Below are 20935 nucleotides of genomic sequence, written 5' to 3' on the forward strand. Positions count from 1 at the left end.
GTTTATGGATCCTATGAGGGAACACTGAAGGAAAAAATAATGTCAGAGTCTTTGTGTTTCATATATCAGGAGAATACACACGCGTTTACGATAAGATATTGAACGCATATTGGGACTGAACGATACAAAGGAAATATTTATTTATGTCTCGCGTAGGATGATGTGTAACTGAATCTCTGGTTACTGGATCAGGGAACCACAATCATTTGTGTGTACCTTGCTAATGAAGTTTCTTTGAAACACTATTATTTCTACATAGTAACAGAGTTTTTATTTATCATTCAATTATCACAAAATATGTCGTCTGTTTATCGTTTTTTAAAAATTATTGTTCTTTTTTTTACAGGTATTACAGGTATGGTCAACAAATCTGGAACTATTGAAATCTCGAGCATGCCAAATTATCGGAATTCTACTCTATAAATTATTTGTTCCTATAATTCATGCTGTTAGTAAGTATTAACTTCATTTTGTAATTACAACGTCCATTTATGCTTGCCCTAAATATATTAATTCTAATTGTCCTATGAGTCACGTATGGTAGTTTATATACAATTATATCTTCATTTGTTAATGATAAACATTAACATGATATAATCATCAGTAATTATAATTACAATTAATTACAAATATTTTTAGTACCTGAAAAAACCAAGAATCTGAAATTTTGACGAGAATTTTAGTATTAAAATTGTCAAAAATTCAATTTAAAACGCTATTAGCTGCTTCCTAAAATATGATAACTTCTGAATACATAGTACGTATTTTTCTTGTTACTAATATCATTTTTAATTTTGTAATTATCTCCAAGGTAGAGTATCTCTGCTAGTAGTGGTTTTATCAAAAAGTAGTCAGATATGCGTATTTCAAATCTGTTGAGATTTAATAAAAATTTTAATTTCACTCGGCAAATAAGCTATGCGGAGAATAAGAAGGTCCAGGTTACGAACGGTTGTGTTTCTCTCTCGGTTCATTTATTTTCCTTGTTATTTACTTGTTCTAAAGAAGGATGATGAGTGTGGTTTTCCCTGATGCTGCGAAACAAGCCCACAAAAATGAGAAAAACGTGGTCTTGTTCTAAAACCAGATTGCACACTTCGGGCTCATTCGCCTTCTCAAAATTGAGTTACATCACTTTTTTTTTTCTCTATCTCCAAAAGTACTCATTACGCAACGTCTGGTTGTTTTCGTACGATCTCACTTTCTGCTTCCTTTTTATATCGAGTAAATAAAAATATATTTCGATAGAATAAACAAGTATTTTCATGAATGAATTACTTCCTTTTCAGAAATTTCTCTTTGACTTTTTCATTGATTTCGTCACGTACCTAACTCATATGTACATATTAGGCACAATTTGCGTTGATGTATTTTCTATACTAATTAATATATACTAAACTTTTACACATACTGTAATATACAAATTAATGATTAATTAATTAAAACTATTAGATCGTCCAATTAGTTTGTGCCGTCTGTTATTTAACTCTGCTATTTAAATCGATATTTGAAATATACCTTCGGATAATACGAAAAAATGTAATCAGCCCATGTCCTACATTTTCTTATCATCTTAGCAGAAACATTATGTCGTCATTATAAAATTCCTTCGGTTTATTAGACCGCAGATTTCTCGGAAATTTAAAACGTGTAAAATATCCGAAGTACTATTTTTAATAAAATTTAATATAAAATTTAGAATCCATCTTTTTAAATTAGTCTCATAAAAATACAAATTTGTTTAAATATTTGCAAATCTATTCATTATTTTAGATTTGTTTTACTTCTCGTGAATATCTTCTAAGCGACGGTGTGTCTGGCAAGTTTACAAACACCATTTTCTCAGAAACGAGGATACATATGAAAAAATGTTACCGCATACTTTCGCCTTGTTTTCTCCCATACAGTCACATCGTGCTTAATTATTTTTCTACCGTGTCGTGTATCTCTAGTTATGTGGCTATCTTAGATAACGCGGGCGTCCGTTCGTTAGTTACAAATTGAGCTGAAAAATCCGTAAACTTTCTTGTTTGATCCCAACGAAATATGGCGACATTTTAAACAAAAATTCACGTGTACGTGAACGTATACGGGCACAATGAAGCTTTGTCTCATTTAGCTGATGGTCATCGACAAAGAATCGTCCCATACTTTAGAAATCAAATAGCTCCATTGAAAGCGGACCAATTCCACTTGCCTGCAGCCATAGCAAAGGTTTATGGACGGAATACGTAACGCTTTGAATCTTACTGTAATTTTAAAGATGCTTGACTAGCAACAAGAGCACCGCGAAATATGGATAAAGCGAGAATAAAGGAGTGCTTCTTCCTGCTCTATCTCGCCGGGTCTTCTTCCCATCGAGATTTTTTAATGAAATCTTGTCGGCCGAGCGCCGTTATATGGGTCGTTTTGGAAGTTCGCGGAAGAAACTTGAAAAGATCACGGAACAAGCGGAATTTCGCAGGCAAGAAAAATTCCAAATTGTTACGTTACAGACGGAGGTGCTGTTTGAGTCGCTTCGAATCGTTTCATACGCGTACAATAAAGTTCGCAAGCAAAAAGAGAGTTGTGTAAACAAATTTTATTCTGTATGTTTTCTATAATTTTATTCTATATTATCGACTTACTTCTTCATGTAACACCAACGCATATATAACACGTATATGCGTATACAGGGTGTTGTGCGTAATTGTAGAACGTGGAATATCCAGAAAACAGTAAGAAATATTCATGAAATTTCACGAGCCTCGAGAAAGGCGTACTTCCCTTATTTTTCCTGTCTCGCGGAACTTAATTGGTTTTCCTTTATTACCGCTCTTCGTGTCCTCCGCAATTGAGCACGGTGAATGCGACTTGGTAAATTGGACAAATTTCTTGATACTTTTGACTTTGTACTTTTAACTTGATTTAATTCCATCACGATCTGTTGGTTCTCAGTCATGTTTTCCGATTTACATCCTTTGAACAAAATTGTTGAGTTTATTGCAACTTGTCGGCTAATTTCCAATTGGTTTGAATTCATTTTGATGCAAGGTATGCTATTTTTAATTCAGTTTGCGAAATATTTCATGCGCTGGATTTTCTTTGTAATTCGCCCCTTTTCGACAATCTTATTTCTGTTTATAAGCTTCTTAAAAAATAGAACTGTACGTACTCGCAATCAAACGATTTTCCGAATTTAAACCCCGTCATTTAGTTTGATAAAGAATAATCAAAGAACAAAAAATTTCACAAAACAGCTTTATTGAGAAAACCCAATTTTCGTGCTCCAGTTCTTCAAGAAAAAAATCTTATCCACTTTGATCTTGGAAATTATCTTCATTATCGAAAGATCGGAAAGTGTACGGAAACGGTTTATTTCCGCGAATTGTCAAATGCAAATACTTCGCCTTAATAAGCGTTATTTTCGCTCTATGCGTCGTCTTTCTCCGAACGTGTGACTGTTATCATTCTCTTTGTATCGTTTTCAGCATTTTTTAGCTGAAAACGCTGCGAATTCAATGCAGCATGCTCGCATAGAACGAAAAGGGGTGAATGGGGGAAAGTTAATTTGTCGCAACGTATTGCATTTGCGTTGTGACGCGATCTTGTTCGTCGTGGAGGATGCGACGTCGTTGCAACCCGGCAGCAAAACTGACGAGAGATTTAATTTCACGGATCAAAAATTCAAACAATTCGGTCGGAGCCGAAGCCTGGGCGAATTTCACGCGGCGCTGCCGCCGCGTGTTTTCTCGGCACACGAAAATCCTTCGCGTTGCAGCCTTCCTTTTCTATCGCGGTTACAGCCAGCTGCGGAGAAATCGTATGATTCAGTTTAAGCGCTTGGCGCGTTGTGTATCGACGATAAATTTTCTCCGTGAACAGGTACACGTATGACGAGACGTTCGTTCTTCTCTTACTCGCTTAAAAATTTAACTTTTTCGTGTGTAACTTTTTTCAGCCTACGCTGTAGATTAATTTTTAGTAACAACGTCTTAAAGATAAATTATTTTAAAAGAAAGGATAGACGAAGAAAAACTGTAACAGCTTGATTCTAAGAATTTTGGAATTCTGGAATGGTAATCGTTATAAATTGGAAACAGTTCCATTTGATTGAAGAAGGATTTAAAAAAATCGATGCGCTAACTGTAAGTTTTATAACTAGATTGTGAACTTTTACGGCGATGCATATCTTTCATATTACATGTGTTTTGCATAGTTTATACGAACGATATAGTTACATATATTTCTTTGATTCACATTTATTATGATCCATGATACTTTCATAAAATAACTACCGTACAATTAATTCATTAATTTATATCAAATATAACTGCTCGGAATAAATTGAATTCATAATTCTTTAAGAAACGCAAGAGGGAATGAAATAAAAATGAATTTTGTTAATAAATATTCGAAAACAAATATTGGTTACGATACAATATTGGAAATTTCCAAAATTTTGGGGTCTCGGCATGATACTGAAGCAAATTTAAATATGTATATTTCTGCAAATACGTGTATTTCTTTTTTTATAATCTATAAACTAATTTTTTTAGATAAGTGATACCAATTTGTGATAGAAAAGCTTCAAAAAACTATCGTTATTTATTGTAACGCAAGTTATGATACTAAATATAGGTAGAAAGGAACATGATTCACATTGCGTAAATATAAGTATAATATTTATTTTTTATTACATTAATTGACATATATCTTTCATGATATGGCATATTTCCTACGTATAAGTTGAATATTTGAATACATTCAGTTGCATAAAAGTTCGCAGTCTGTTATAACTTTGACTGGATTTTAATATATTAATATACGTATAATACAAATGTTAAGTAAGAGAACAATAATGGTATTTTATAAATGGTAATTTGGTTACGTTAGCATTCTCGTTCTGTTAAACTCTCCACTGAATTCACACTCAAAAGCTCTTGCTCTCGATTCTCCCAGAAACTCTCTGCCTCTCAACTTTGAATTCTGAACTCAACCGCCAACTTTTATCTAGTCGTGCACACATTTTCCGCAAGCATTTATTGTAGCACGCACACATTTCACTTTTCTCTGTTTTCCCTGTCTCTTTCACTCATCCATTTAAATTCTTGTGTAGAGACATATGTACATCCTTAAAACGTGATCTTAAAGCCTGTTCAAAAAATATCCTTTTCTCAGCGTATATCAATATGTTGTATCACCTTCGTAATTATAAGCAAACTCGCGTCAACTGAATCCAACAACTTCATTTTCTATACATATGGTATAGAGAGGAAAGTTCCGGTGAATCGTGTAAACAATAAAACCACTTAAAAACAACTTTATATTCGTTCCAACTCGGTCGTCCATTATATATGCATGTCATCCACTTATACGAATAGATCTCTCTTATCGTCGGCAACAGGGTAATCGGGATCGTCGATAAAACAATTTCCTCTGAAAACCCTAGAACTTGACAGTATACACAGGAGTTAAAGCTTCTTCCATCGAACGGAAACGCGAAACGCGATAGTACAAGACATCGATACTCTCGTTTTTTCCTATCGCTAAAGAAGAATACATCACAACGATGTCATTTAATCTTATCATTTTCTACTTTAAAAACATCTATATGAATTAGTTTCGAAATAAAAAACTCTGTCGCATTAGTATTGCATGTAAGCAGTAATGTATCGTGATATGATCAATTTCTATAAGAAGTTGAATAAGAATCAAATGCGAAAAGGAATCGTGTGAAGAGGATCGATTGTTACTTGACGATTAATACAAGGATTAATTTGTACGTAGGTAACCACGATCGATGAAACTTCCATGGGGAAACTTTGAAACCGGCGCGGATCTTTCATCGTTTGACGGATCTCCGACGCCTCGAATAGCGGTCGGATAGACATTCGCGTGACAATGCCGAGTATCTCGTGCACCAAAGATAATTACATCCCTCTCTGGCATATTATTGTCCCAGTGGACCATTGTTACCTGTCTGCTGGCGATACAATGGTTTCCTCATGGTATCTGCTGGCCTATTGTCCCGTAATTTATATTGTGATTTTATGAGTTTTCGACGGAGCGTAACGCCGCCGTTTGTACCGGCGCTTACGGAATCGCGCTGTAAACAGCAGGCTGTCCCGATAAGAGCGTCACCGAGTCGTAAATCATAGAGGCAGGCTGATGTTCGCTGGTTGACGCTGTTGAATCTTTATCGCGAACGGTTTCGTTCTCTCGTTTATGGCTGTGAAGAAAATTGAACAATTTTGAAAAAGGCAAATCCTGCTGTTTCCGATTCTACATTGCATACTGTACATACATGACACGTTAACGTACCGACTGCCATGTGAATTTTATATATTTTGCCTCGCGAGCTGCAATAGACGGAGATATACTACACCATACCATTCAATTTTTACAAATATTACATTATATTTGCACACTTTTTCTGTGATAGTTATTATTTGTATAGAAAAGGGCAGGTGATATTTATTTTAGTTTCTCAAAAACGTTTTTATATTTTGTCCTTTTTTTGTATAAAATATGAGAAAACGTGATAGCACGTATAGTAGAATATTAAAATACTGACAAGAGTACTGTGTTTACTATATTACTTCTTTTCTTTATATACTGCGCAATATTTTATTAGACGTAATAATTTTTTTTTGTTGCGAAAGATAGTTATACAGGACAGTAGGAAGTTTCTACAAGACTTCCTCTCTTGATGGAGAAAATTTTTTCTTGAATGAAATGTTTTTTTTAGAGAACCAGCAATGTCTCTTCATATTTCCAAGATTGTGTTTTTCTTTTCCATGGAAATATTTCCACATTATTGAAGGATAAGATATCGTAATATCAATGAAATATGGGAACATGTATAGTATAAATTGAATAGATGGGCAAATATCTAGTGTCGCTTTTTAAGGATATAACTAAGTGTTTACGAAACGCTTAATATCCATGTAAAATGTTCAAAGTAGGTGGAACGTGTTCTTACTTAGTTTCCATTTCATCATTATTTCGGAAAATCGATGTTACTTGACAAATCAACAAGCAACTGCATAAAATCCTAACTCCAAACATATAATTGCATAATAACGCGATAAAAATGCATTGTCTTGAAAGTTTCCTTTAGTTTCCGTATATCGTGGATTATTATGCTTGTTAACTCATTAAAGAGACGAGTGATAAAATTGTAATAGTCAGTGTATATTAAAATCATTTTAAGTACAAGTACAGAGATAGTGTATGTCGGTCGTAATCGTCGCTCGCTCAATGAACAGTAGTTCAACTCTACGCTCGCTATTCGACTCTATGACTCGCTATAATGATTGTCCTAGAGAGCATGTTCGTCTATTTGTATCGACTGGTGGTATTACAAAAAGTTCAAATGTAACTCCGGTTGACGATTAAAAATAACGGCGATAATGTTTTGTCCGGAGTTTGTTCACCTTTATCAAATTTAGCAAATCAAAACAACGTTGGGACTCCAAGGCACAATAATATGAGTTTCTTTCGATTCGAATCCTCTCATGTGCACGTACTATAAGTTTTCTATACCATCCGAATAAATTGTCTGAAAAATAAAAAAGAAGACCTAAAACCAAACTAAAAATGAAGTAAGACTAACAGGCTGTAAACTTCATTAATTCCTTTTTGTATAAGCTATGGCACAACTGTAATTAGCAATTAAGCGGTACATGCATCAGCTCAGATTTCCTAAAGCAGACTGGCTAACGATGCGTTCTCTGTTCGAAGCGATACCCCAAAAGGGAATAACAAATCACTTTCCAATTCTTCGAATAGGATTCATCGTGAATTTACGACGCCGCTGGTGTTATCAATACTGCATCGAGCGCTATTTTATTTGCTCATGGAGTGCAACCGCAAGCAAGGAGCACAAGGATCTTTCAGCTGATGGGGTTTACACGTTCGTATGTGTTTCTCTCTCTATTTTCCGACTTGAAACGGCCCGATATATGAACTTGCTCGAAATCAAATGCGTGTGTACTGCAGGCTGTGGCTCAAACGTACGTAAGCATATACGTTTATCTACAAACCGATGCTTTATGTTACAAAAACATGCTTTCGTAGTTGCGCCACGCGCTTTGCATTCACCTGTATTTGCATGCACACGCGAGCTTTGTATACGCTTCGGCTGTGTACGGGTTTATATACACAACTGTATCCACTCTGGCTACTGTCTTTTATAAACCCATCTTCAACGTGCATTTATGTGTCCAATATGGCTTGTATCAGCGATGGGACCAAGTTTAATATGTATATTATTATAAATGCAATACAAATAAATAAAATTACCACAATAAAAAATAAAATGTGGCGGCACTCGACAACAAATACCGCCACTCGACACTAACTAGTAACGGACACGATAGCGCAGTTGTTAGCGCTGTCCTGTTTTTGCGACCAGGTTTTCAGGACAGAGATGGAAAGGAAAAAAACAATATCGTACATAAGCACCGCTCTACAGCGACTTAAATTTAAGTTACAAGTGTAAACCTAAGAAAATGTAATTCCGACAAACAAAATATTGCATGGCTATGTCGTACCATCACGTATCGGTACTTTTGCCTGAACCATCTCACAACCGAATTCATCGTTTATTATGGAAAATACACATATGTAATACACAAATACTGGCCAATAAACACTATAAAAAAAAGCAGTTGTTAGCGCCTTAGGTTTCGAACGTTCGGGACCCGGGTTCGATTCCCGGCGCCTGTAGTCCTATTTTTCTTCCACGCACAAATAGAAGAATAATAGCGGCAACTATAATTATCACGGACAACACATACCACCTCAAAAACAAATAAATACAAATAAATAATGTATAATATTATAAATCCGATTCAAATACGATGACCAGTATTCACTTCTCAGAATTTGTATACTACTCGCAAGATACTGTAGGCAGCTACCTAGCGACATGTAAAAATTTGGGAGAAAATATTCGCCGACAGCTTAGGTAGCTTAATTTGGAAAGCACCTGCCCGATAAGCGGAAAATCCTGGGTTCAAATCTCCGGCCCAGCAAGACCCGATCGGCTGAATATGTTTCATCTTACAGTGCAAGTTTGTTCGCCGTACTCGCCAAGTATTCGATCTTCACAAGCCGGTTTCGAACCTCAGGACGAGTACTTGCAAGTTTCGATAATCTGCTTATAACTACTTTGATACTCGAATGGATCGAACCCCTTACAAGCAACAATTGAATCACAAGGGTCAGGAAGAAGCACACCAACGTCTCTGTTGAATTTCTTCTAACAAATTTAGGAAAATTATGCACGACGAACAAGGCTTCCTACAAATTCTATTGCAACGTTTGCATTTGTAATTGTTTAAAAGGTAGCTGCCCGCCGGCGATTTCATCCGCACAATATTTCAGTTCATGTTTATTATCTTCTGTAAATTCGGCCAATCGCGGGGAGACGCAATCGCAAGGAAACACATCAACGGGAGTCGTAAATTCCCATTACGATTATAATAATCGACGCCGCGAATAGATCGATCTCCTGATTTCCGTTGAGATAATAGGTTGAGTTGGTATAACACTGCGATTAACAGGGTTATAAAATATATATTTCCTACAACTTTACACTGATGAGTTTACGCCATTGCTTAAGATACAGGCGACGAAGAAAAGGTTTACTCGTAGATGAGAGAATCCGTGTAGATGTTGACTGATCTGAAGACCGAGATTGAGTATGGGTAGATAGGTGGTCTTCGAAGATATCTTGAGGTTGAAAGTATTCGAACTGAGATAGAACTGCTTGAATGTTCAGTTGATATAGACTCCCGATGATAGACTGTTCTGTCGTTCCAAGAACAAGTTGACAAGACTAGAGGGATGTAGTGACTGCTCTATAGTTTAGAGAATAAGTTGATTGTTCTATAGGTTCGAGAATAAGTATAGTTGACCCTCTTGATGGCGTAGAAACAGTAGAAGCAGTATAGATGATGTGACTGCTCTGTAGTGATGAGAGCAAGTCTAGAGGGATGTAGAAGTTAAGTTGAGCCTCCTGTTGTCGCAAAAGCAGTGAAGTTCGTTCTTATGTGATTACGGAGGAAAGCTCAGTAAGGATATGCTCTTTGAACGAAGAACGCGGATTCATTGCTCACACTTTTTAGTTAGGAAAGTGAGGGTACCGATCCGCGATGCCGATTGGTTATGACCAACGTTAGCAATGAAGATAGAAGGAAAAAGCCTCCTATCAACGTGGCTCATGGGGGCGACTTTGTTTATGGGAAAAACCAGCTTTTCAACATACAATACAACATACAATAGACCTAAGGATTGTTTTATGTACCAGCTATAAACCGAAAATACTTGCAGGATTAAAGGTTCCTGCAAGCTAATAAGACTCGGTTTAATAAACCTTAGGTTTATTGAGGGCCTCTCTAATGATGCTTGGGCCTTTTCACGTGACGTAACACCTTCTGTTTGAACACTTTTTAGGAGTTGAATGTCGACAAACGCGAAACGCGTGTTCGTTTATTTTTAATGACAAGTTTATATGAGGAGTTTCGAATGGCTTTAGAGGACATAGAGATGCTGTTATTCTATAAAAATGTTTCACCCTCTTTTTACTCTTTTACTGTTCGGTTCCTTATTTCCAAAAATCCTTCCTTATTCCACGCTTACGTTATAAAAGAAGTATACTGCTCAAATTTGACGTTTGTAGGTATAGCGGCTTGGGTTTTGCGTTGATAAGTAGATCAATTACTTTTGCATTATATTATCAGGAATAATCTGCTTAACTTTATTACTTGGAATATTTCGTTTGTTTCTGATAATATTAAAAAGTATTTCAGGTACAAGTTGAGTGATTTTGAGAGAGACATAATTTGACATGATTATTTTTTCCGTAGATGAAGGCGTATAAAAGTCATTGATGTTGTTCATAATAGATTCATGTATTTCTTAATTTGATCCAACTGGATATTGTCCACAAAATAATGTTAACCTATTTATGCTTAATTAAAATTAATTAAGAGCGATTAGCAGACATTTTAGTAGATATGTCAACTTTAATTTTGCAAAACTTAATGTATGAAAAACAAGGAAAGATGCGAAGCGATATTCTATACTTATAAAGTTAAATGGGCTACCCAGTATATATAGATAGATGATAGCTGAGGAAAATGATTTTAAGTGAATGGAGAATTTCTAGCAAGAATTTCATAAAGTTTCCTATGTATTCGACCAGTGTTTGATTTTCATTCGAAACACTTTTTTTTATAGTATTTTCCAATGTACTCGTAAAGAATTTGGATCTGTCGCGTTTAGATTCGAGTCTACTTGAAAACGTTGCTTCTTTTCTCTGGGGCATTTACGAAGATTTTTCCGAAACATTCGATCGATGAACGTTCGAACCTACTTTAGCTTATCACTGGTTTGTGCGCGCACACTATGTTTCTGTGTGTTGGTGCACTCCTCTCACAGCTACTTCCTTTACCTATATATCTGATTACATACGCGTTCTCTCTACTGCGGGAATGTTTCGAAAATGTCGCGGTTTATGAAGCGACTCTCTTCTTCCTTTGTCCCCGAATCTCGAATTTTTCCATCAAGTACGGATCGAATGGTCTTTGAGCCATTTGCGGATGAAATTTCGGTTTTTATCAATAAAAAATATATAAATCGTCCCGTGTAGGTTTACACAAATGATATTTTTCTCTCGGAAAAACCGCCGACGAGAAAACATTTAAAAACTGATGGATTTCTAGAAAAAACAAAAATTGAACAGAGAACGTAATACGAGATACAAATAGCCCGTTCATATTTTGTATGGTTATAAATTTAAGGGATTTTTATAGAAAAAATTTGGTGGCTCGCTTGCGTTGGTTCTCGCATTGAAGAAATAATTACAGAATTTTAAACAGACGAATTTAAAATATTTGTATTTGCTAATTGCATGAGATAATTCATTAAGTAAAAGAATAACAATGTAAGTTAAAACTTTGTTATATTCAACCGATGTTATTATAGTTCCTTACCGATATAGTATTTTAAAATCATGTCATGTTGATGGTTACTAAATGCTATTATCGAGTTTCGTGTATGGTAGAACGTAATACCATGAATGTTAACAAACAGCAGTAAAACTTTCCAAAGCATACAAGTTATTAGTCAAGATGCAGCTGCGTATGGTTGCTTGATACCAATTTCACCCAAGAAGTTTCTTGTTTCAGTTTGTTAGCTTCATAGACGTTGCATGCAACTGAAAATCGCAAGACTCATGCCTAAGCAATAATTTAATATTTTCAACTAATTATTTAGTTCATTAGACGTATGTTATGTACATATTGTTCGTAAATGTTAGGTTTGCAACATATACAATGTCCGATTTTTATATACTTCATATTGTCCTAAAAAAGCTGTTTATACATAAAAAGTAAAAAATTCAAATTGTGTGTGAGGAAGAGAATTCTCAGCTTTAAAGTGATACATAAAATAATCTAATAAAATAATCATAAACAAAGATTGAAATATTTGTTGGAAACCATTTCATCTTTATACTGTGAATATCGCTTTCATTCTCCTTGTAATATCAATTGTTTTTTTTTTAGCGTTTTGACGGCCACACGTTTCGGCGCAGATCTTACGCACCTTTCACTTAGTCTATTATTGTACAATTATAATACACTTTTCGAAAAAATCACATTAAATTTATCGTCATTATTGAATCTTTATCACACTATCTTAATGTTATATGAATTTATTTATTTATTTCCTTGTTGTCCCATGTAGTTACAAAAATCGGGATTATAATCATTTTCTGATAGTTCACTTTCACTGGTTCATGAGATTTACAAATTGTCGATCTTCTCAGTGCATTTGTAAATCGTTCCATTTCAACAGAACATTATCAAATACAAAAATCATTTGTTCATGCGTAAGTGCTGATTGAATTAAAATAAAGGGGCTGTAATTACGTAAACGTGATTTGTTAAGTGCGGTACAAAAAGGTTTCTGTTCTGATGCAGATACAGTATGTTATGTAGACGAATTAAAATCTCACTTGTCTGTCAAAGAGGAACAAGCTAAGAAACTTAAAACATTTTTAAATTAAACAAAATAAGAATATATTCATGCTACTACACAAGAGAAAGAAGAAGGAGAACGTATAATTAAAAAACAAGAAGAAACGTTATTTGAAAAACAAGAAACAATAGACGTCTTATTAAGGGCATATTAACAGGCACTTAACAAAAGAAACTAAAGCAGTTAATATACTGGAAGAAGAATTAGAAAATCGAGAAGAAGCTACGCTGTATTATGAGAACAAAGTATAAAATATGCAAGAGCAAATAAATAGATTGGAAAATGAAAAATTGTTGTTATTAGATAAATTTGAATTATTTAAAAGGACAGTTGATACTACAAAGAAACAAGATTCTATTAAGATGCCATCTGTGGTGGCTCTGACGTCGATTGAATTGATGTCTACTATCATGCTGGTGATGTTGAAGAGGTATAACGCAGAAAATGAAGCACGTCATTTCCGCACGAGACTGTTCTTTCCGACTGCTGAGAGGTTAAACGATTCTCACTCCACGATTGCTTGAAGAAGATGTTCGCCACTTAAAAGCTCGCACGAGACTGACCTTTTTAGATTCGATCTAGCAAGGCCCAAACGAAAGTGCCGAAAAAATATGCATGTTGATCGGTTTTCGCCGATCAACGCAAGCAAATGGCCAATCAGCAGGTGCGCTCGAAACGCGGAGACTCTTGATGGGAAGAGATCTTGGAAGAGAATACTTTGAATTTAATTAGACAGGGGTCACGGAAATTCTTTCGGATGGTCCTAGACCGATCGGATCGTTGAAATTACCCATATTATCCTTCGGAAGTCACGGCGTTAATGACACACCCGGCCATTGAGACCACAACGGACATGGAAAATTAAATTACAGTTAGAATCACTGAAGGGAATGGTTCTAAGCATTCAAATCTTGACTCAAACGTAGCCTATTGACTGCGAATGCGTGAGTCATAAAATTACCGATAAAATTATCAACCGAAAACGTTCGCGTCTTCGTCCCTTCGGACGAAATACTTTGTTACTTTTAGATTTTGAATTGTCACGATGTCTATTAGACGACATAGTCGTGGTTCTTTGCGTTTCGATCGCTCTTATTTTTAGTTACTTACTTAAAGTGCACTGAAGATCAGAAAATACACTAATACACTACAGATTATAAAATACGCAAAAAAAAAAAAAAATACACAAATGAATCGAAGTGTCGTCTGAGATTTGAGTTAATTGACCAATCGAAACATCGAATGAAAGTAGTGCGGAAAAGGATCGTGGTGCGACGCCTAGACGCATTAACACTTGGATCTGGAACGCGCGAAGGGCGAAACGTGTCTGGGCGCAAGCAGATCCTCACGAGGGATAACTGCAGAGAAAAGGGTGGAGTAGAGGCCGCGCACGCTTCGTCAGCGTCTCCAACCTTTCGGCCTTTCATTAACTCAAACAGCCCGGCTCCTTCGTCTGTAGAGCAGCTAAATGTAACCGTAGTCCCGGGCCGGATTGCATTCTGGAAGGTTGCCGGCTACGGCATCCGGTGAAACTAGCCGTTTCTTTCCGCTTGGCTTTCTCCTTTTGTCCGGCTGAAAATTAACGAGTAGTCAGGCAATCACGAGTTCACACCGCCGACTGCTTTGCACAGTTGGTCGCTGCTTGACAACGATAGAAAATAGGTTCACCGGTTAGCATCATTCAGAATAGCGGAAACAAAAAGTAAATAAAAGATAAAGCAATATATTCAGCGATTTTAGGAGAACGGATGTTAGATATGTTTCTTCTGTAAAAGATGGTTCAGAAACGCTTATTCATTTATTCGAGGGTACTCGCACGCTATTAAATGGTTTAGGGCATAGAGAGTGTTTGAAATGAGACATATAAATTGGTCTTTCCTACTCAAAATATCCCCGATATTTTATACAAATAACCAGCTAGCTTTCTCCTAACAAGTTTTGTTCCTTTGAAAGTACATCGAATCGAGTAGCGATTGAGAATCATGACGCGTCGAGTTCAGCCACACGTAAAAACTGTATTTTACCGGAAGAAGACGAAAGAGGGAAGAAAGCGGAGGTTAAGAGCATATTTACTGTATTGGTATTGGTATCGTAAGTTTAATATTTGAAGTACCAAATGGGGAATAAGTGCGATAATAATTCGTGTCTGCAAACTTTGCCCTTGCTCACTGCGTATACTATTTTTATTGATATCAAACTGAGATACAAGATCAAAAGTACTAAACTCTCAGTAAATATCGTATATTTGTAACTACTCGCGATTTTAGTTTTGAGAAAAGTTATTGAAAATTGCAGAAATTAAGAAGCCTTTTTCTATCGAGGTTTTATAATCTGAATATGAAAATGAATATAGATAGATGACAGAAATATTTCGAAAAATTACATAGATACAATAAATGATATTTTGTTTCATTGACTAAAAGAACTTCTATTTGAACGATTATTTCGATAACGTTCGATGCTGCTTTCCAATAGAATGCACAGTAACGATGGTAAAAAATTATTTCACGCAAAGGAGCTGTGTAAAGAGGAGTTATCGTGGCGAGAGGAGGGGAGGGGATGAAAACGCAAGGAGAAAAAGAATTTTATCCCTCTCGGCGTGCTTCTCTCGTCTAACCCCATTCACAGCTTCGTACGATGCGATTTTGGGGTCCTGTATCGTGGAAACTTTTTGCCCGCAAACAAGAATAAGTACTTCCACTCATTTCACGTGCTAGTCGTTGTTCCTTTAGATGATAGTCGACTCGAAATACGAGATCGGCTCTACAAGATTACTTCTAACGAAAACGTTTGCACGTTCTACATTATTCGTCATTCTCGTTATTAATTTCTGCCTATAATGGCAATTCGTTCGTCGATTTAAACGAATATCGTATCTAGTGTAGATCGATAATGAAACCGACTGATATTGTTATTTTACTCGATCACGCGCGTTCAATTTCGAAATTTGATATTTTATCGAGATTCGTATTTGTATTGAAGATTATTTGTAAATGATCGTTGCATAACGAGTCACTTATCACCGAATTTATGAGTTTGTTACACACACGTAACCTAATTAAAGTTCCTGCGGCCGTGTCGTAGCATGAAAATACGCTCATAACGTGCTGAGTCACGTAGTCAATACTTGCATCTGGATTCAGTGTTTGGTGCATCGTGGCAAATGGCTTCACGTCCTCCTTTTCCAGCCTATATCTCCCAGGTAAGCAGAATTTTTTCGCTGAGAATTTCGTTTGATAGGTACTCCACAAATAATCTCCCCTAACTAGCGCTTTAATTTCCATTGATCATCGATAAGATATTCGTGTAATAAAAATTCCTGAATTCTCTGTCCAAACAAATACAATTGAATAATGGAAATAAATAAGGTTGCAAGTTCTAAAAGATTAATCTTTCGAGAAGAACAATTTTCCGTTTAACAAAATGTCATTTATTGACAAAATATATCGAAACTTATTTATTGCATATATCACACTGTACTTTACATAATTTTACAATGTTACAGTTATATTATACATAACTATATGTACTTGTAACAATAAATTTACGCAAACAGAAGATAATCAGTAAATGCTACATAACATCTTAAAGAAATCTTATATATTAATTATATCTAAAAGTAGATACATCTGCTTTGTCTTCCGCGACTCACGCAATTATCCCTTGTCCTTTCGAATTCTTTAGTCGGAACTGCTTTTGTGTAGAATCCATCGTTGCCAGCAGTATTTCGTTTTAACAGTATTCCCCTGCTGTTTTTAAGTGGCGCAGTCCAATTCCTTTAATATCTGCAGGCAGAGTACACGAGTTCGAAACTTCCCACGCTAGAATACTACGTGAAAAAAGAATCAGCCCAGATTTCGCTGACTGTGCGGTGCCTTCCTCTCTTAACCAATTCCGCTTGCTTCGGCGATTTTTTATCATGATGGCTTTCGCATTCATGTGGTCCGGATCATCAATGATCATGCAACAGCTCGATATGTTAATTAAGTTTGCACGCTAGGAAGATTTCTTAAACGTAGCAACAGTAAATATGTATGTAATATATTTATATCAACTTTGAAAATAAAGGAAAATATGTAGCGGCACATAAGTCAGAGGACGATGCGAATCGAGAGCGACTCATGTTGTTGTTTTGCCTTGGGACATTGACACCATCTTGACGTACATAAACAAAACAATATAGCCGGACAAAACAATATAGCCGCTATGTGCAACGTCAATCGAAATTGAATTTAAACTTTTCGGTACTCCCCCGACCAGTATAAATAAACGAACACGAGCGTTAAGACAAGGAGTTAGTCTGTAGTCAATCACGAGTCTTAATATAGTTTTTATACGAATAGTTCTTGTAGCGAGTGAGTATCGAGCGAACGTACGCATACGCATATCGAGCAACACTTAGTGAACGACTAACTCTGTGCTGCAAACAGTTTTAAATATATTGACTACACTAAGTATCAACTCGTCTCATTACTATATACACCAACACGTATAATCGTCCTCCATAGATGTCTTAGATGTATATATATATTTTTGTATATATATTCATTGATTTTTCCGAAACAGTTTCACCAATCGTAATGATTGTTTTTGCATCTTGCAGGGTATCTCTGTGTTTTTTCGTAAACTGTTGTTTATTGCAAAAATCTATTGCTCTGCGTTGGACTAAGTTGTCGTGATGAAAACTTTTACATCTTGTAGGGATAGTCTATCGACCGGACCCGTTTACAAAATGTCGTCAATTTCTTCGTTCTTAGTTACAGTCGTTGCAAATAACTCGTTATTGATCGATTTCATTTCATCGCGTCTGATCGTTTCACCGGAAAACTTGTCGCTGCAAGCGATGAAATTGGACAGTTTCTTTACAAAATTGTCTCTGAAAGCGTACTTCGTCCGTTTTTCTACGTAGGTTCATCGCTCAAAGCTGATTTAACCCGTGTCTTTTATTACTGACTCCTCGTTTCGAGTATACTTGAGTCGTATCTTTGCACACTGAAGAAGTCCTCATCGTAATCTTTGAATTTCTGCAAGTGCTCTTCCGTCATGCGGTTTATTTGGGACTTTGTTGGTGCTAGAGCAGATACGGCTACAGCGTTTAAATTGTTCACGCAACTAAGAACGATGTAAACCTTCAAAATTCTTTTCGCCAAGATCAGTCACAGTCCTATTTATTATAATCCCTTGCAGTTTACATACAGTTACTGTCGAAACTACGGATAGGGGCTGACATTCTTCGTTCAACGTCTCCAAAATCTTTGGTCATCTGAAGTGTTGCTACTGCTGAAAATATCGGAACGTAGTCATCGATATCTTTGAATCGACTTTCGATGGATTCGTTGTCAAATTTTAATAAGCATCGAGTCTGGAATTCCCCATCTACCGGCTGATTTCTTCGAAGTGCTGGCCATGTAAATTTCTTTACGATTCCCATTGCTCTGTATGTCAAATCATCAGAAATTGATATGTTTCGTTTGCGATATAACTCGTGATCAGTCGAAGAGTACTCGGTTTGAATCCCGAAAGGCCTGGTCGATTTTTCAGCCGACGCAACTTAGTCGTAGTTGCGTTTGCTTATTTCAGCGCAGTCTCCGATGCTTATACGTGCAATCGCCGTTCGACTTTAGTTTCCAAGATATATGAAAATATTTTTCAGGGCTTGGAGTAGGTTTAAATTAGGTTTACGTTAGATAATAAATAAAAAGATAGCTATATAATTTATATGAGATTTTATAGTACGTTGTTATCAATATTAAATTGACATCAATATTAATTGAAAATATCTGGGCCATAATATTAAAGAATATATCAAGATTAATTAGTGAATTTGGTGATATTTCTATTGCACACCATGAGGGGAGCCTCGAACAGTGTTAAATGTAGCAGTCTTCGATGTAACAGTGCGATGTATATGGAAGAAGAAAGGACCAAGTCGTTACCTTTCCTGATGCAAAGATTACGCAATTTGTTAGGCATCCAGAATCGCGTCAGCCTGATTTTGCACGATCCTTTGCCTAATCCCCGGTCAATCCATGCAGCAGTCTGTGGTTCCGCGTGTGCGTTAATCGTCGTCTTTATGAACTTGTTGCAGCAGTTAGGTGCGCGTTATATACATGCCGGGGAATTTTCACCCTCTGGGATCGATCGTGATACGCGCGAAAAGCGATTCAATTAGACAGAAAATATCCGTGCATGTTCCGGTTGCCTAAGTATTCCAATGGAACTCGCAAATGCGCCCCGGCTTCGTTACCAGCAAATGCCAAGTAATTTCGCGTCTATACACGTGCGAGAGCAATCGCGTATCGAGGCAAGTTCAACACAATTTCGCGGGAATCCTGGATTTTCGGTGGAATTTTGCGTGAAACTCAACCCACTGACCCTCTCGATTACTGCGCGACTTCTATCCTATTGTTTGAAACACACAATAGTCCTTTCTGCAGCTTTCAAGTTTCGTTCATCCGTAATTCGTCTTCGATTTATTTTGTAATCTTCTTTTTCAGGCTTCTGATCCACATTCTAATTATGGGAGATACGTTGATTTCGTCTTTCCGATTGTACCAGTTGTATAATAGTTATTACTAAATTTTATAAGAACCATGTAGCAACAAAACGTATTATTAAAGATACGATAGAAACTCGATGAACCGCAAATATGTCGTATTATGTCTTGTATGTAAATTTGATCCAGAACTATAGATTGCTAATTCTCGTAAAGCTCGTAGAATGATCGTAAAGGGAAGTTATTTTTGAGTTGCAATCTATCTATAATGTAACATATGTAGCGACACATGAGTCAGAGGACGATGCGAATCGAGAACGACTCATGTTGTTGTTTTACCTTGGGACACTGACACTGTCTTGATGTACCAAACGTAGCGATAAACAAACTCCGGGCAAAACGATGTCGCCGCTACGTGCAACCGTCAACCGAAGTCGAATTTAAACTTTCAGGTACTCTCCCGACCAGTATAAATAAATGAACACGATCGTTAGGATAATCAATGAGTATCGAGCATTCTTATAGCGAATTAATATCGAGCGAACGAAGATTAACCCTATACTGCGAAGAATTTTAAATACATTGACTACACCAAGTATCAACTCTTCTCGTCATTATATATACAAACATGTTTAATCGTCCTTCACACATAATACATATAATAAAACAGTGAAAGTATTGTTACTACTCGTAATCTATGCAGACCAAAAAACTAATTTTTGAAATTTTTGTCTATCTACTTGTTTCTTTGTTCGCGTCACGTAAAAGCTACTGAACAGATTTTGATGGGACTCTCTTTGTTGTACCTATAGCTTGGAGTCCGGCGAAGAAAATAGGATATGTTTCATCTCGATCCGTTTTGTAGAAGCTAAGAAATAGTCTGGCATTCGAGTTGTATGCGCTCCTATGTTTGATAGAGGTCTAACAAGGATGCTTATCGTTTACGCCGTATTTGCTTTGAAATCGAATCTTCCTATAATTTAATGTTTTCTACGAACAATAAAAAAATATATATATTAAATAATATATATTAAATAATAAAAAATATGTAGATATGTCATTCACAGAAATTAATCTGCTTCAAACTATTAATAATCTACGCGAACGAAGTCCTGGACGAAGCTATTTGTAGAATATCAAAGAGTAGTAAATAGCAAAAGAGTAGTTCTTTAGGATTTGTATCTTTTTCGCTCTGAATAGCCTGTTGTAAACTCGAGATTTCTGAAAGGTTAATTAGAAATACATGTAACGCTAACAATTGCCGAAGTTCCTAACCTAGGGGAACATCGCAAACTTTCTGAAAAACATAACAACTTACGTCAGTTCAAGTATCGTGCCAGCTTCACCATGAGAAAGCGCGTAAACAGCACACGGAAGAGCAACGTTCAGCAACATGCTGAACGTCTT

At 36.2% G+C, this 20935-nt stretch overlaps 1 protein-coding gene across 1 annotated transcript in view; it reads left to right on the forward strand.

Annotated features, from left to right (window-relative positions):
* The first annotated feature begins 350 nt into the window (after nt 1–350).
* Nucleotides 351–20935, forward strand: part of LOC126923449 (zwei Ig domain protein zig-8-like) — a 418101-nt gene continuing 397516 nt past the window's right edge. Inside the window, exon 1 of the mRNA XM_050736913.1 lies at nt 351–452. The gene's annotated coding sequence lies outside the window, so the exon portion shown is untranslated. The remainder of the gene's footprint in view (nt 453–20935) is intronic.

This window comes from Bombus affinis, chromosome 13, assembly GCF_024516045.1.
Source record: "Bombus affinis isolate iyBomAffi1 chromosome 13, iyBomAffi1.2, whole genome shotgun sequence".
In the NCBI taxonomy this organism is placed as follows: domain Eukaryota; kingdom Metazoa; phylum Arthropoda; class Insecta; order Hymenoptera; family Apidae; genus Bombus; species Bombus affinis.